The 18,174-nt window shown below is 45.1% G+C and overlaps 1 protein-coding gene across 1 annotated transcript in view; it reads left to right on the top strand.

Moving 5' to 3' along the window:
• The first annotated feature begins 14,468 nt into the window (after positions 1 to 14,468).
• Positions 14,469 to 18,174, top strand: part of pot1 (protection of telomeres 1 homolog) — a 373,135-nt gene continuing 369,429 nt past the window's right edge. The window contains exon 1 of the mRNA XM_078221203.1: positions 14,469 to 14,494. The gene's annotated coding sequence lies outside the window, so the exon portion shown is untranslated. The remainder of the gene's footprint in view (positions 14,495 to 18,174) is intronic.

Here is an 18,174-nt window from a genome sequence, read left to right as displayed (position 1 = left end):
CCTCACATCCACCCTAAATCTCTTGCCCCTTATCTTGAACTTGTGTCCCCTTGTGACTGACCCTTCAATTAAGGGGAACAGCTGCTCCCAAAATCTTCGTTAGTTTTACATTCTTACCACTCTCTGGGTAAAGATGCATCTTCTGAATTTCGCATCTTTTTTCTTGGTAACTAACTTACATTGATGGCTTTTACTTTTGCTCTTCCCCACAACTGAAATCATTGGCCGATATTTTATGACCTCGCTCGGGCCAGGCTAGTAAAATCCCGCCCGAAGCCAATGGAGAATTCCGTTTTGCATGCCGGTAAAATTCTGGCCATTATGTCTGTCTCCACCCTGTCAAACACCTCCAACAGTCTAGCATCCCTTCAGTATTAAAACAGAATTGTTGCCAAACCACTTCCATTTGGAAAAGCTGGCAAGAGCTACCAGCTGTCCTGACTGCTGTTGAAGAAAAGCATAGGATGTGAGTGCCACTGGCAAGGTCAACATTTATTGCCCATTCCTAATTGCCCCTGCAAAGTGGTGGTGGTGAGTCATCTTCTTGAATGTCTTCAATCCACATAGTATAGATACACCTACAGTGCTCTTAGGGAGGAACTTCCATGATTCTATGCTAGCAATGCTGAAAAGCAGCAATGGTATATTTCCATGTCTGGATGGTGAGTAACTTAGAATCGCAGAATCCCTACAGAGCAGAACTAGGCCATTTGGTCCATCATGTTTGCACTGACAACAATCCCACCTAGGTTCTATCCCCATGACCCCACGTAATTACCCTACTAGTCCCTCTGACATATGTAACTGAAAATATGAATGTAACAGGGTCTTGTTAGGTTTGTGTAACTTTAAGTCTGGCTTCCTGTACTGGGCAGTTTATGATTCCTGGACATATGATATGACTCCTGGAAATGATTTATCTAATAGGGGCATTTCGGGGCAATTTAGCATGGCCAATCCATCAAATCCGCACATCTTTGGAGAGGAACTTGCAGGTGGTTTTCCCATCCACTTCTTGCCCTTGTCCTTCTAGGTAAAGGTTGTGGATTTGGAAGGTCCAACTGAAGAAAGCTGGCAAGGTGAGATGTTAAAGGAGACCATGACAGATGGGAAAATGGGAAAAAAATCTAACATTAAAGAAAACACTATATGTCCCTATTAGATAAATCATTTCCAGGAGTCATATCATATGTCCAGGAATCATAAACTGCCCAATACATGAAGCCAGATTTAAGGTTATACAAACCTAACAAGAGGCTGTTACATTCAAATTTTCATTTACCTATGCAAACACAATGGACGCATGGAAAACACTCGAAGCTCATAAAGATGTATTTCACTGTTGAATTTGAACATTGCACTTCCAAAATCTAAATGTAGAAGAAATAACACAATCCTAGTTTGAAAATCCATAATCTAAACTGTGATTGTTGTTCTCTTTGGCTCTCACACACACACAATTATAGCCGGGAGTGGGAGCACAAACAAACAACTGTGATTTGAATTAATGAAGTTGTCATACCGCAATTTAAACTGTGCAACTCGAAACAAGCTTGTGCTTAATGGAATTCTGGTATCCAAGTTCATAATTAAACGCAACACAAAAGTGTTTTACAAAACATGGGGATGTTTCAATGTAAACAGTGAGTGGCAAATGAGACAAGCGTTTGGTGAATCTGTTTTTCAGTAATGGTCCAAACTGCAGTAATGTTCAGTACCTGACCCTATCAGCAATAGCCTGGCCCATTGATACTGGCATCATGAGGCTTACCAATGGCAAAATAATAGAGAATAATTTTGTATCAAACTGTCCGCAGAATGTATGAATGCTATTAGCACAGATTCAGGAACCATGTGACAATTGCATTGCTGTATATGATTGATGTTGCCAGAAGAAGACAAATGAATTGGATTGGGCATATATTAGAAGTGAATGGGGTATTTAACAAAGGTGATAAAAGGCTGGATTGAGTAAAAGAATGAGGGGACAGAGGAAAATAAAGACACTTTTCACAGAATCCCGACAGTGCAGAAGGAGGCCATTTGGCCAATCGAGCCTGTACTGACACCAATTCCATCCTCTCCTTTCTAGATAACCATGATGTGTAGGTGCCGGCGTTGGACTGGGGTAAACACAGTAAGAAATCTCACAACACCAGGTTAAAGACCAACAGGTTTATTTGGTAGCAAAAGCCACTAGCTTTTGGAGCGCTGTTCCTTCATCAGGTAAGTGGGAGTTCTGTTCACAAACAGGGCATATAAAGACACAAACTCAATGTACAAAATAATGGTTGGAATGCGAGTCTTTACAAGTAATCAAGTCTTAAAGGTACAGACAATGTGAGTGGAGAGAGGGTTAAGCACAGGTTTAAGAGATGTGTATTGTCTCCAGCCAGGACAGTTAGTGAGATTTTGCAAGCCCAGGCAAGTCGTGGGGATTACAGATAGTGTGACATGAACCCAAGATCCCGGTTGAGGCCGCCCTCATGTGTGCAGAACTTGGCTATCAGTCGGCTCAGCGACTCTGCGTTGTCATGTGTTGTGAAGGCCGCCTTGGAGAACGCTTACCCGAAGATCAGAGGCCGAATGCCCGCGACCGCTGAAGTGTTCCCCAACAGGAAGAGAACACTCCTGCCTGGTGATTGTTGAGCGGTGTTCATTCATCCATTGTCATAGCGTCTGCATGGTCTCCCCAATGTACCATGCCTCAGGACATCCTTTCCTGCAGCGTATCAGGTAGACAACGTTGGCCGAGTTGCAAGAGTATGTACCGTGTACCTGGTGGATGGTGTTCTCACATGAGATGATGGCACCTGTGTCGATGATCCGGCACGTCTTGCAGAGGTTGCTGTGGCAGGATTGTGTGATGTCATGGTCACTGTTCTCCTGAAGGCTGGATAGTTTGCTGCGGACAATGGTCTGTTTGAGTTTGTGCGGTTGTTTGAAGGCAAGAAGTGGGGGTGTGGGGATGGCCTTGGCGAGGTGTTCATCTTCATCAATGACACATTGAAGGCTCCAGAGAAGATATCATAGCTTCTCTGCTCCGGGGAAGTACTGGACGACAAAGGGTACTCTGTCCGCCGTGTCCCGTGTTTGTCTTCTGAGGAAGTCGGTGCAGTTTTTCACTGCGGCGCGTCAAAACTGTCGATCGATGAGTTGAGCGCCATATCCTGTTCTTATGAGGGCATCTTCCAGTGTCTGGGGGTGTCTGTTGTGATCCTCCTTGAAGTCAGTAAAAATACCTCTGAAGTCTGAGTCAAAATACAGTAAGGCTTTATTCTCACAAGCTTGCAGGAGAACCTGACCCCTTGAAAGCGGAAGCCAAAGTTCTCTCTGAACACAGAAAAGTGGGGATATATATACAGCATGGCTTCTAATACTGGTCACGAATCAACCCCAGACCAGTCACAACTCAGAAATACAATTTACAACTGCTGGTCACGAAGCAAGCTTCCAGACCAACTACAAAAAATACATTGATAGCTTCTTGACCATAAACCAGTGTATCTGGCATCCTCAGCACGTGAAGCGCAGGTCTTCTGTTTCCTGTTCTTCCTGCGGTTCCCCTTTGAAGTTCCGATGCTCTGCCAGCTGCCTCAGCGGGAGTTCCTCTTCAAACGGCTGATATCGCGCTCCACACCATGGAATCGCCTGTCTTCCGCAAACCACACACAAACTTGTAGGAAAGGTAAGACTTCACAAACACATTCACATTTACATTGACTATCTATTGTTATAAAAATAAAAGTTAACTGGTATTAATGTCAGAAGCAGTACAAACAAGAATAACTTTTATTCATGTCAAAAGCAGTATAAACCTGAGGGAAAGCAGTATAAACCTGAGGAGATTAGCCACAATGAAGGGTTATGCTTGTGATACATTCTAAGTACAAAGTTCAACCTTTTAGGTACAAAATACATTAACCCTTTCCCTTCTTCATTCTCATCCGAGCAGATCCTGTGTATACGGAGGGCTTGTCCGTAGGGGACGGCTCCTTTAACGTGTTTAGGGTGGAAGCTGGAGAAGTGGAGCATTGTGAGGTTATCCGTGGGTTTGTGGTACAGTGAAGTGTTCTCATGTGAGAACACCATCCACCAGGTACATACACTTGCAACTCGGCCAACGTTGTCTACCTGATACGCTGCAGGAAAGGATGTCCCGAGGCATGGTACATTGGGGAGACCATGCATACGCTACGACAACGGATGAATGAACACCGCTCGACAATCACCAGGCAAGTGTGTTCTCTTCCTGTTGGGGAACACTTCAGTGGTCACGGGCATTCGGACTCTGATCTTCGGGTAAGCGTTCTCCAAGGCGGCCTTCATCACACACGACAACGCAGAGTCGCTGAGCAGAGAGTGATAGCCAAGTTCCGCACACATGAGGACGACCTCAACCGGGATCTTGGGTTCATGTCACACTATCTGTAACCCCCACGACTTGCCTGAGCTTGCAAAATCTCACTAACTGGCCTGGCTGGAGACAATACACATCTCTTTAACCTGTGCTTAACCCTCTCTCCACTCACATTGTCTGTACTTTTAAGACTTGATTAGCTGTAAAGACTCGCATTCCAACCATTATTATGTAAATTGAGTTTGTGTCTTTATATGCCCTGTTTGTGAACAGAACTCCCACTTACCTGACGAAGGAGCAGCACTCCGAAAGCTAGTGGCTTTTGCCAACAAATAAACCTTTTGGACTTTAACCTGGTGTTGTGAGACTTCTTACTATCCAGATAACCCCAGGTATTTACCCTACTAAATTGCCCAATACTGAGGGACAATTTACCATGGCCAATACACCTAACCTGCACATCTTTGGACCGTGGGAAGAAACCAGAGAACCCCAAGGAAACCCACGCAGATACAGGGAGAAAGTGAAAACTCCACACAGTCACCCAAGTCACCGGAATCGAAGCCAGGTCCCTGGCATTGTGAGGCAGCAGTGCTAACCACTGTGCCACCATGCTGCCCCCATTTTGGACACCTGAATAATGGGAGTGCCTGTAGAAAATTGAAGAGAGAAGCCCACAAGGCGCACAAGATGGAGAAGGGAGATCTGAGCAGAATTTGTCTTAGGTGAATCATTGATGATGATGATGATGACAGAGTAACGTCTAACTTATGCTTGTGGCAGAGTCCAACGTTTTGATCTGGAATGGCTATCCCATACTCGCATTGTGGAAAATTCCAGCAGTTTCTAACCAGGCAGCTGCAGAATGGCCTGATGGCAGAAAGACTCCTTCCCTTTGTCAGAAAGAGGTACCCAGCAGGCTTTTTGATTCACTGCTTAAAGTCTGCTTCCTGCTGACCAAATGTGAACTGGCCTCATTGCAGCAGCAGAACAGTAAGTAGCTTGTGTCACCCGACTGCACTGACACAAGAACTGAATCAAGGTGACAGGGCAGGGAAGATTATTTAAAAGAAGGACAATTTATTACAGACTTTTCAATGAAATATGTCTGATTTCTAAAATAGTCTTCATCCTCCTTTGTGTTATTATAACAAAGCAATAAAAATGAGAATCGCAGATAACGAAACCTGTTACCTTATTCTCTGAAACTAGCCACCTTGATTATATGAGCCATGCCTCATTATGTGCAGAATAATACCACCTTACCGAATATTACAAAGACTGTTCAGTGATTAGTAAATGTTAAAGCCAAGGTGATAAGTACAACAGAATTCCAGTTAAATGGTAAGCAGGTTCACGCATAAAATTCAATTCACTTGGCCAAATACTTCAACTTAGTCATGCATTAATGAGATGCAAAATTTAAGTTTTAGCTTTGTCATATATATGAGGAGCCTATAAAGATAATTTGCTGGTTAACCGGAAGTTCTGCGTAAGTCTGCTTGATTAAAGAGCAATATGTTGTCCCCTGTGGATGAGTGAATACAGAAAAGGCTATCTCATTACTGTTGACAGCACCTTACTGAATAATACTGAATCCTCAATTGCTCAGCTAGTCTTCCGAATATTAGTTACATCCGGAACAGGTCTTGCACGGTGGCACAGTTGTTAGCACTACTGCCTCACATTGCCAGGGACCTGGGTTTGATTCCCAGCATGGGTCACTGTCTGTGCGGAATCTGCATATTCTCCTTGCGTCTGTGTGGGTTTCCTCTAGGTTCTTCCTACAGTCCAGAAGACATGCTGGTTAGGTGCATTGGCCATGCTAAATTCTTCTTCAGTGTTATTGTGAAAATCCTCGCCACACTCCAGTGCCTGTTTGAGTGCACTGAGGGAGAATTTAGCATAGCCAATTCACCTAACCTGCACATCTTTGGACTGTGGGAGGAAACCAGAACCCCCAGAGGAAACCCATGCAGACACAGGGAGAACGTGCAAACTCCACACAGACAGTGACTCAAACCGAGAATTGAACCTAGGTCCCAGGCACTCTCAGGCAGCAGTGCTAACCATTGTGCCACCGTGCCGACCTTAATATGAGGTAGGTTGATTCAAAAGTCTGATGGCAGCAGGGAAGAAGCTGTTCTTCAGTCAGCTGGTACGTGTCCTCAGACTTTTGTATCTTTTTTCCAACGGAAGAAGGTGGAAGAGAGTATGTCTGGGGTACGTGGCGTCCTTGATTATACTGGCTGCTTTCCTGAGGCAACAGGAAGTGTAGGCAGAGTCAATAGATGAAAGGTTGGTTTGAGTAATGGACTGGGCTTCGCTCACGACCCTTTGAAGTTTATTGCGGTCTTGGGCAGAGCAGGAGCCATACCAAGCTGTGATACAACCAGAAAGAATGCTTTCTATAGCGCATCTGTAAAAGGTGGAGAGAGTCGTAGCTGACATGTCAAATTTCCTTAGCCTCCGGAGAAAGTAGAGGTGCTAGTGAGCTTTCTTAACTGTAGCATTGGCATGGAGGGACCAGGGCAGGTTGTTGGTGATCTGGGCACCTAGAAACCTGAAGCTCTCAACCGTTTCCAGTTTTTCCCATTGGTGAATGTCCTCCAGCTTCCTACAGTCGATGACTAGCTCCTTTGGTGTGTTGACATTGAGGGAGAGATTATTGTCGTCGCACCTGTTCACCAGATTCTCTATCTCTGTCTCGTCATTTTTTGATACCTGACCCACTACGGTGGTGTCATCAGCAAACTTGAAAATCGAGTTGGAGGGGAATTTGGCCACACAGTCATAGGTTTATAAAGTTTATAAGTAAGGGGCTGAAGACACAGCCTTGTGGGACACCGATGCTGAGGGTGACCATGGGGGAGGTGTTGTTGCCTATCCTTACTGATTGTGGTCTGTGAGTTAGGAAGTCTAGGATCCAGTCTCAGAGGGAGGAGTCGAGCCCCAGGCCACAGTGTCAGGAGTTGTGTTTTGTAGCAATAATGGTGTTGAAGGCTGAGCTGTAGTCAATAAATAGGAGCCGGACATATGTGTCCTCGTTATCTAGGTGTTCCAGGGTTGAGTGTAGGGCCAAGGAGATGGCGTCTGCTGTGGACCTGTTGTGGTGATAGGCAAACTGTAGTGGATCCAGGTAGTCCGGGAGGCTGGAATTGATTCGTGACATGACTAACTTTTCTAAGTACTTCATAATGATGGATGTCAGAGCCACCGGCCGATAGTCATTAAGGCACGCTGCTTAGCTTTTCTTTGGTACCGGGATGATGGTCATCTTTTTGAAGCAGATAGGGACCTCAGATTGATTTAAAAAGAGGTTGAAGATGTCTGCGAATATTCCCGCCAGTTGATCCACGCAGGATCAGACTGTTCATCTGGGTACCCCATACCGGCCAGTTGCTTTCCATGGGTTGACTTTCGAGAAGGCTGCTCTGACATCTGCAATGGTGACCTCAGATACAGGTTTGTCCGAGGCCTCTGAGGTGGAGGACATGCTCTTACTGACCTCTTGCTCAGAATGTGAATAGAATGCACTGAGCTCATCAGGGAGGGGTGCATTGGAGCCGGAGATTTTACATGCCTTCATCTTGTAGCCTGTTATGTCTTGCAGACCTTGGGCCCTATTTTACCAGTTTGATTCTAAATGCTGGGCAGACTTGAAACTGGGAGTGTTTCAGATCTGACTTTTAGGCCTGTTTTCAGGCGCCCCCATACGCACTCTGCCTGAAAAAATATCAGCAATTCCGAATTGCGCTGCACAAGCCTGTGGGCGGGGCTTAACACACCCGAAACCCTGCAGCTCCGATCGGCGCCTCCAACTGCGTATGCACAGAAAAATGATAGCATGCGGCTCCCCTGCCACATCACTCCTGGGCTGGATAACCCCTCCCCCTGGCCCCCACAGACATTGCCCCACCCCCACAACATTACTGACCCCTTTATCCCTCCATCGCAGGCCCCTCCCTCCCACACCAATCTCAGGCACAGTGGCAGCAGACCCCCCCTTCTCCCTCACTGATCACAGGCAGAGTGGCAGCGGACCTCCCTTCCCTCCACCGATCTCAAGCAGAAAGCTGTCAGACCCACCTCCACCGCCACCCCCCCCCCCCCACCCCCCCCCCCACCCCTGGCCACCCCTCACCGGTCTCGAGCAGAGAGCCGTCAGATGCTCAGCATTTACCTCCTCACTAACTGCAGCGCCCGAATCGGACTTTTATGGAGCATGTTTCTTTCGCACCGATTCTGGATGGACGAACGCGGTGGTAAAGGGGGAAGTGCGGGTAAGGTTGGGCATGCAGCCTATTAAGTCAATTTAAATGCATGCAAATGCCTACCGCTCTATCGCCCGCCCACAATTTGGCAAATCAGATCAAGGGTCCCGATCGCAGCCATTTTCGGGCCTTGGTAAAGGGGAACCAGCGCGGAGGTAGGCACAGATCGCGCTACTCGTCTCACGCCCAACTTTACCAACTTTTCGCTCCCGAAAACGGGCACAACGTGATGGTAAAATCAAGTCCCTTGCCTTCGTCAGTGGGAGCCTGCGTGGCTAGCGTGGGACTCTAGTTTGGTCCGGTACTGTCTTTTGGCATCTTTGATGGATCTCCGTAGATCATATCTGGATTTCTTGTACAGATCAGGGTCACCGGGCACTTCAGCAAGCAGTGGATATCCCTGTTCATCCATGGTTTCCAGTTGGGAAACACGCGGATTTACTTCTTTGGCACACAGTTTTCTACACGCACTAATATAATCAGTTACTGTAGAGAGGTATTTGTTCAGGCTGATCGCTAAGTTTTTAAATACTGACCATCTACTGACTTGGAGCAGTTCCATAGGAAATCATCAAATACCTCAGACCAACATTGGATGACTTTCTTTAATGGATTCTCCCGTTTCAGTTTTTGCTTGTAAGCCTGGAGCAGGAGCATAGCCTTGTGGTCTGATTTGCTAAATTGTGGGCGGGCGACAGAGCGGTAGGCATTTTTGATATTTGTGAAGCAGTAGTCTAGAATGTTTGGGCCTCTGGTGGAACAGGAGATGTGTTGGTGGTATCTTGGTAGAATGCTCTTGAGCTTGGCCTGATTGAAGTCCCGGTCACGATGAACAAGGCCTTGGGATGTTTCATCTCAAGGCAATTTATGCTGATATATATTTCGTCCAGTGCAGTCTTCATGTCCACATGGGATGGGATGTAAACTGCTGTCAGGATAACAGAGGTGAACTCACACAGAAGATAGTAGGGGTAGCATTTTAGCGTCAGGTATTCTAGGTCCAGGGAGCAGAAATTTGCCAGTGTTGCTGCGTCTAGACACCAAGAGCTGTTGATTAGAAGGCAGACCCCACCTGTCCTAGCCTTGCCTGTGGCTGCTGTACGGTCCATTTGGTGGATTGAGAAGCCCCCTGATTGTAGGGCACAGTTTAGTGACGCAGGAGTGATTCATGTCTCAGTGAAACAGAGCGCACAGCAGTCTCTCAGTTCCCTTTGGAAAGTGAGTCTAGCTTTAAGTTCACCTAACTTGTTTTCCAGAGATTGGACACCATCCAACTTCATCCAACTCCAAAATATCCTTCTGTTCCTTTGTCCCTCATGCTTATCCATCTTTCTTTGATTTGATTTCGTTTATTGTTGTCACATGTATTAACATACAGTGAAAAGTATTGTTTCTGACGGGCTATACGGACAAAGCATACCGTTCATAGAGAAGGAAAGGAGAGAGTGCAGAATGTAGTGTTGCAGTCATAGCTAGGGTGCAGAGAAAGGTCAGCTAAATGCAAGGTAGGTCCATTCAAAAGTCTGATGGCAGCAGGGAAGAAGCTGTTCTTGAGTCAGTTGGTACGTTTTCTCAGATTTTTGTATCTTTTTCCCGACGGAAGAAGGTGGAAGAGAGAATGCCTGGTGTGTGTGGGGTCCTTAATTATGCTGGCTGCATTGCCGAGACAGCGGAAAGTGTAGACAGAGTCAATGGATGGGAGGCTGGTTTGGGTGATGGATAGGCTACATTCATGACCTTTTGTAATTTCTTGCAGTCTTGGGCAGAGCAGGAGACATACCAAGCTGTGATACAACGAGAAAGAATGCTTTCTCTGGTGCATTTATAAAAGTTGATGGGAGTCGTAGCTGACATGCCAAATTTCCTTAGTCTTCTCAGAAAGTAGAGACGCTGGTGGGCTTTCTTAACTATAGTGTCAGCATGGGGGAACTAGGACAGGTTGTTGGTGATCTGGACACCTAAAACCTTAAAGCTCTCGACCCTTTCCACTTCGTCCCCATTGATGTAGACAGGGGCATGTTCTCCACTACGCTTCCTGAAGTCGATGACAACCCCCTTCATTTTGTTGACATTGAAGGAGGGACTATTGTCGCCACACCAGTTCACCAGATTCTCTATCTCATTCCTGTACTCTGTCTCGTCATTGTTTGATATCCGACCCACTACAATGGTGTCATCAGCAAACTTGAAAATCGAGTTGGAGGGGAATTTAGCCACACAGTCATAGGTGTATAAGGAATACAGTAGGGGGCTGGGGACAGATAAGTGAAGCTGAGACCAAGATGAGATCAGCCATGGTCATATTGAATGGCAGGGCAGGCTCGAGGGGCTAAATTACTTCCTGCTGTTCCTTGTTCTTAAGATTCTTATGATAGCCCCCAGGAGGGTCAGGTGACCCACAAACACCCAGCCTTTAAAGGGGTCACACTCGCACATTCCTCCCTTCTTAAGTTCCTTTACAATAATGCAAACAAAATCTTTTATATACAGATATATACAGTTAAAATAGAATTTGCAAAGAGGGGCCATTTGGCAAAGTTCACAATGTCAGTCGTACTGGGGTTTCTGGTGTCTTGTGGAGCGGTGCAACCGAGTTCTCCAAGTCGGGTGTATCAGAGCCCACAATAGTGGTAGGTGGGTCAAGAGATTCTGACGTTGAACTCGTGCTGTTGCCCTTTTCCTCTGCTTCCACTGACAGTTGAGATTCTTCTTGGGGAGCACTAAGTCCTGCTAGCACCAACTCATAGGGCTCTATTACTGAGTCCTGACGACTGGCAGAGGAGTTTGAAGCTTCCTGCCTTCTGGTGTGATCTACGTGCTTCCACACTTCACAGCCCTGCAGCTCAATAATATAAGATACTGGGCCAGTCTTTCAATTACCTTCCCGAGTACCCAAGCTGGCCCCTTCCAAAGTTCCAAACATAAACCAAATCGCTCAGGTCAAATGACCTATCTCCCCTGATTAGATAAAGTTTTAAAGTTTATTTATTAGTCACAAATAGGTTTACATTAACACTGCAATGAAGTTACTGTGAAAATCCCCTAGTTGCCACACTCCGGTGCCTGTTCGGGTTCACTGAGGGAGAATTTAGCATGGCCAACGCACCTAACTAGCACGTCTTTGGACTGTGGGAAGAAACCAGAGAACCTGGAAGTAACCCATACAGACACAGGGAGAACGTGCAAACTCCACACAGACAATCACCCAAGCCAGGAATTGAACCTGGCTCCCTGACACTGTGAGGCAGCAGTGCTAACCACTGTGCCACCATGCCGCCCCTCATCATGATACTCTTTCTGTCAGGCTTGCTTAGCCTCCACTCTCCCCATCAAATTTGAGAAAACGAGGTCAAGGCGGGTTCTCAGGTATCAACCCATTAATTGGGCCGGCGTAACCCCTGTCGTACCATGGAGCAGGGAGTCGGCGGTCGGAGTGTGGTGGTATTATCTGAGAGTAGAAAATTGGCTAACCAGAGGGGCAGTGGTCTGATGGATTGTTTCCTCGAAGTCTTGAAAGTTTGCACTGCCCTTTGTGCCAAATCTTTGGAAGTGGGTTGGTATGGGGCTGTTCGGATGTGTTAGATGCTGTTAGTTCTGACAAAGTGCTGAAATTGAAAGAGGTGCCATTGTCAGAAACGATTACCTTTGATCCGCCATGAATTGTGAAAATTTGTTACTGCTTGTCTACGGGGGCTGACTGCATGATTTGCACATCTAGCCACTTCAAGTGGGCTTACGCCAGGACCAAAGACATCATCCTCATGAAAAGGCCAGCAAAATCAATGTGGAGCCTCATCCTAAGGCGGCTGGGCCACTCCCAGGGTATAAATTTTGCTGTGGGCAGAAGGATCTGCTGCATTTGACAATGTAAAATATGTGGAAAATTAAAATGTGTTCTATATTTTCCAAAGTCGCGATGAATTTTATCCTGGAGATTAATCTTGAATACTTGGAGACCATGATGTAATCATGCCACAGGTTGGCAATGCCATGGAAAAAGCAAACTAAGCACATAACTTCATTTATGTAGGGAAACAATTGGAAAGAAGGGAAGTTATACTAAACCTGCATAGAAACGTGGTTCGACCAGACTTAGGAGTGCTACAGACAGTTCTTGCTACCATATTATGAAAAGGATTTTGGGCCACTGGAGAGGGTGCCAAGAGGATTCACAAAGATAATACCAGAAATTAATGGATATACTGATTAGGAAAGGATTGACTGGGTCACTTTTCTCTTGGTAAAAGTCTGAGGGGGTTACCAAATAGAGGTTTTTAAAATGATGAAAGATTTTGACGGAATGAAGACATGCTTCCTCCTGTGAGAATGAACATAACCAGAGGCCATCAATATTGGATAGCTACCAAGAAATCCGATTAGCAATTCAGAAGAAACTTAGGGGCGGCACGGTGGCACAGTGGTTGGCACTCCTGCCTCACAGCACCAGGGACCCAGGTTCAATTCTGGCCTTGGGTGACAGTGTGGAGTTTACACGTTCTCCCCATGTTTGCGTGGGTTTCCTCCGGGTGCTCCTGTTTCCTTCCACGGTCCAAAGATGTGCAGGTTAGGAGGATTGGTCACACTAAACTGCCTCTTGGTGTCCCAAGATATAGGGGATTAGTGGGGTAAATGCGTGGGGTTATGGGGTAAGCCTGGACAAGAGTCGGTGCAGACTTGATGGGCTGAATGGCCTCCTTCAGCTCTGTAGGGATTCTATGATTCAACCAATGAGTGGTGAAAATGCAAAACTTTCTACCACAGAGAGTGGTTGAAATGAATACTAAATAAAGCTAAGGGGTAGCAGCCAAGCAGGCGAATGAGAAGGGAATAGAGGGTTACAAAGCTAGATTTGGATGAGAAAAGATGGGTGGAGGGTTGGGTGGGATATGAACACCAGCAAGGATTAGTTGGGTCAAAAGGACTGTTTCTGTGCCACATATCCTAGACAATCCTGGAGGGGTGGCCTCCTTCCCACAGGTTCATGAGCAAAAGAAAGCTCGAGCTGAAACGAGGAGACTTTGAAAACAAGAGTTATGCTGACCCACAATACGCTGCTCCAAAGGGCGGTGTAAGTGATATCCATGGCTCGGATATTGTGGTGAGCAGGGAGGGAATGTTGCTCACCGATCAATAATACATCAACAGTGGCCCAATCTTATTGACATTTTGAAAGGAGACCCACTCTAGCACAATGTGTCATTAAAGAGGATCTGTGGCTTGTGTCAGCAGGAAAGGCAATAACATGGTTCTTCAATCTGACTGAAGGTAGGGGAATGGCACTTGTGAATTGCCCATTTGGAGAGTGGGTACAGGTAATATGGGCTGAATATCTCCTTCTATGCTGTAACAATTTGGCGATTCAGTTCTCTGTGTCTCTCCATTACATGGAGGTGCCAGCGTTGGACTGGGGTAAACACAGTAAGAAGTCTCACAACACCAGGTTAAAGTCCAACAGGTTTATTTGGTAGCACAAGCCACTAGCTTTCGGAGCGCTGCCCCTTCAGGTGAGTGATAAAGGGGCAGCACTCCGAAAGTGATGAAGGGGCAGCGCTCTGAAAGCTTGTGGCTTGTGCTCACAAATAAACCTGTTGGACTTTAACCTGGTGTTGTGAGACTTCTTACTGTGTTTACCCCATTACCAGAGAGGAGTGTAATTCAGGGCAGCGCTCTGTGTCTCTCCATTACCACACAGCAGTGTAATTCAGAGCAGCTCTCTGCCTCTCCATTGCCGAGCACTGCAAGAATCGCAGCTCTCAGTCTTTGCTCCCTCCTCTTGGCTGCTCAAACACGTGTCTGACTGAGTGAACCGATCGCTTCCGGGTTCCCCTCTCTGCCCAGCGTCTAAACAGGAACCGAGCGGGTGAGTCCCACATTTTTGCGGCAGAATGAGCTTCTAGCTTTTCCTGCTCTAAGTGCAAAGCTGCGCTTTCACTGTATTTCCTGGAAGGATGGATTAAAAAGGGGAGTGACAGCGGGAACATGAGTCTTAAATGCAAAAAAAAAGCAAGGAGGAAAATGTGGTGCAAAGCAAATGATAAGAAGAATAGGCACAACTGGAAAAGTTAGTGAATGGCTCATGTCTCGCACTTCCACTGTCCTTTCTGTTAACCGCGTTATCAGTTACAATCAGCCAGCAATTTCGCATAAGGGAAATTAACAACCTAAATGTAAACAATTCAATTTCAAGATGCTTCAGTTCAAACTGGACAAGTGGCCGACAGCTTGTCCCATTGTACTTAATGCACCTAGTGTATAAAATGCACAAGAGCTGCATTAACCCTCAATGTGCCAGCAGAGACAATCAGCAGCGCTCGAAACTTTAGCCTTAATTAAGTAACAGCTTCTTCGGCAAGATGAGTACCAGGGTCTGAGTAATTAGCTGCTGTCACAGGCAGTAAAAGTGTGGGGGTAATGTTCGTGCCGAGGAGCCTTAATACCAGTGAAGTGTGGGAAGCAAGAGCTCTGATAACCCGCATGGAAATGAGCTAAAATGAAACGTGCTTTATTCCTTTGGCAATAATATTTCCGCCCAGTGGGATAGTTCACCTCTGCCAGCTTCAACAGTCCAACTAGTGAAGGAGGAGCAAGGTATATGAAAGGGAGAATTCTGCACGCTGTTGGTTTGAATTGGGATATTTCAAACATTAGAGAATGCAATTGTTTGTTTCTTTTCATTTGCCAATGATTATTAAACGAAAAAAATACAATTCCCAAATGGACAACAGTTAAGCAACAGATAAAATGAGAGTCATGTTATAAAAACAGCTGTAGGAATATTTCATATTTATTGGTTGGTAAATCCATGCTCCTGATTACCTTGAACTAATCAAATGCCAGAGATTCCCCCCTTCAATAAAAATACTGTCATCACTTTTCTCACAATGATTTATAACAGCTGCAGTTTCAGCTCCCAATTGCTATGACAACTGTTCCCTCAAATCCGCAGACAAAAGAGCCTGTGGTCATCCTCAACTTTTTTCTCTAGAAATTTTGGACCTCCTTTTCCAGTTCATTAATTTGAGAACACATTTGCTTTGCTCTTGCTGCACTCAAGTATACACTTTTTATCTACAAGCGCTATTTGCAACCCAGTAATTTATTCTTGAGAGGTGCCCTCCAATTTGTTTTATCTTGTTCGTCTCGTAGAACCTATATTACAACTGATCCATGTCTGAACAAAGTCCAAAAGAAAGTTGCTTCTTGTGGACACTTTGCAGCCATGCACTGCAATAAGAAGCATTCCTAGCTTGTGTTGGACAATTTGATACAGTCATTCCCGGCTTGTATGAACTAGTTGATGCAGCCATTCCTGTTAGTGATGGACCAGTTGATATAGTCATTCCTGGTTAGTGATGGACCAGTTGATACAGTCATTCCCGGTTAGTGATGGACCAGTTGATATAGTCATTCCTGGTTAGGGATGGACCAGTTGATACAGTCGTTCCTAGCTTGTATTGGACCAGTTGATACAGTCGTTCCTGGCTTGTATTGGACCAGTTGATACAGTCGTTCCCGGCTTGTGTTGGTCCAGTTGATGCAGTCATTCCCAGCTTATGTTGGGCCAATTGATATAGTCATTCCCGGCTTGTGGTGGGCCAGTTGATGCAGTCATTTCTGGCTTGTGTGAATCAGTTGATACATTCATTCCCGGCTTGTTTTGGTCTGGTAGTTACAGTCATTCCCGGTTAGTGATGGACCAATTGATATAGTCATTCCCAGCTTGTGATGGACCAATTGATGCAGTCATTTCTGGCTTGTGTGAACCAGTTGAAACGGTCATTCCCAGCTCGTGTGAACCAGTTGATACTGTCATTCCCGGCTTGTGTTGGGCCAGTTGATACTGTCATTCCCGGCTTGTGTTGGGCCAGTTGATACTGTCATTCCCGGCTTGTGTTGGGCCAGTTGATACTGTCATTACCGGCTTGTGTTGGGCCAGTTGATACTGTCATTACCGGCTAGTGATGGACCAGCTGATACAGTCATTCCTGGCTGTGTTGGTCCAGTTGATGCAGTCGTTCCCGGTTAGGGATGGACCAGTTGATACAGTCACCCCCAGCTTGCGTTGGATCAGTTGACTTGACATCATCATTTCTAATTTGTACATGTTGCTCGTCTTCCAAATATTGTTATAGGAGGATAGGTCTTTTTCCTATTTTTAACTGGTGTATTTTTTGTAAGCCCAGCTGTTATTCTGTCCCCTTTTTATGGAACATTATCATGTTATTTTTTCTGCAGCACTGCTATGACCATTAACATTCTCGCTTTTTAAGGGAATCATTCATCCTGTCCTCCTTGAACATTTTGTATCCACATAAGTTATATTGATTTACAATGTGCCTGATCCAAGATGATGCTTGTGGTTCAAGTGACGGTGTAGTTACTGTTACCAGTGCCTCGGATTTAGTCACCTTAATTGTAATTCTGTGTTCTAGTCCATTACTGAGTAGGTCAGTGCTGCTGGCCATTTGCAGGAAGGGGAGAAATTGGGGAATATATTGTTCATTATGATTATACAACAAGTGGGAAGTATTATTTTAAATAACCTTGTATTTTTCTGTCCGTTTTAAAGAATTCCAAAAAAGATTAATGGACCTTTTAATATTTTAGCTATTCTGCAAATGGCGATCTTATAAATTTCCCTAACAGGTGTTGTATAAAATTCAGAAGGGCCAATTTGACCTCAAAGTAAGTTGCTTCATGACGTGCCAAAAAGATCACCCTGTCACCAAGCTTAGTTATTTGCTGTACAGAGAAAAAACAACCATCACAGTTGAACACAGCGGGTAATTGGCGTACCATGTGGCAGGTTTAGTGCAGAAATAGGGCTTTAGATCACTGGTGAGGCACTGGTGAACATTATTTCACTTCATGTATCTCAGCATCGCTAAGTGGAAGATGCACAATAAAGACCCACAATTTACATTTGTGAGTGAGCTACTCTAATCTTGTCACAGCTGAGTTTCCAAGTTATCAGTTGCATTGCATAAGGTAACTGTCATGTATAGGATGTATTCAGAATACGATCTGATCGTTTTTTCAAAAAAAGTATTTTGAACAAAGAATTATGTGTAGTGTTGGAAAATAATCTGTGTTGCCAAGAGATCACTTGCTGCACGTTCATACTCCTTATTTACTGGATTACTCGTACAATGGTATTGTGTATTGGGGAAAAAACTTTATAAGTACAGATTCATTTTAGATTTAATTAACTATGAAAGTTTATTGCAACTACAGAATGGTGAAACTGTAGGGCAGAAGGTGTTGGGAAGATGCACTTGATAAATATGAAATGTATTGTTCTCCCTATGATTTTAATGAAGTGCTATGGTGACTGTGCGAAATAGTCATACTGTGGTCTGTATGAATTACAAAAGGAATCCTGCAGTGCAATTTAATGATTTCATCTTTCCAAACTTAGACTGTATTTGGAGAAAGCATTTTGAGCTATATCAACTAGACTGGGATATAAATGGTTGAATACAGTTGTTGAATGCTAGGGGCAGCAGTGGAAATTAATGGTGATGAAATAGAAATTTGATA

Source organism: Mustelus asterias, chromosome 9 (genome assembly GCF_964213995.1).
Source record: "Mustelus asterias chromosome 9, sMusAst1.hap1.1, whole genome shotgun sequence".
Taxonomy (NCBI): domain Eukaryota; kingdom Metazoa; phylum Chordata; class Chondrichthyes; order Carcharhiniformes; family Triakidae; genus Mustelus; species Mustelus asterias.
The sequence above is the reverse complement of the archived record's forward strand: the minus strand, read 5'-3'. Positions and strand labels throughout refer to the sequence as shown.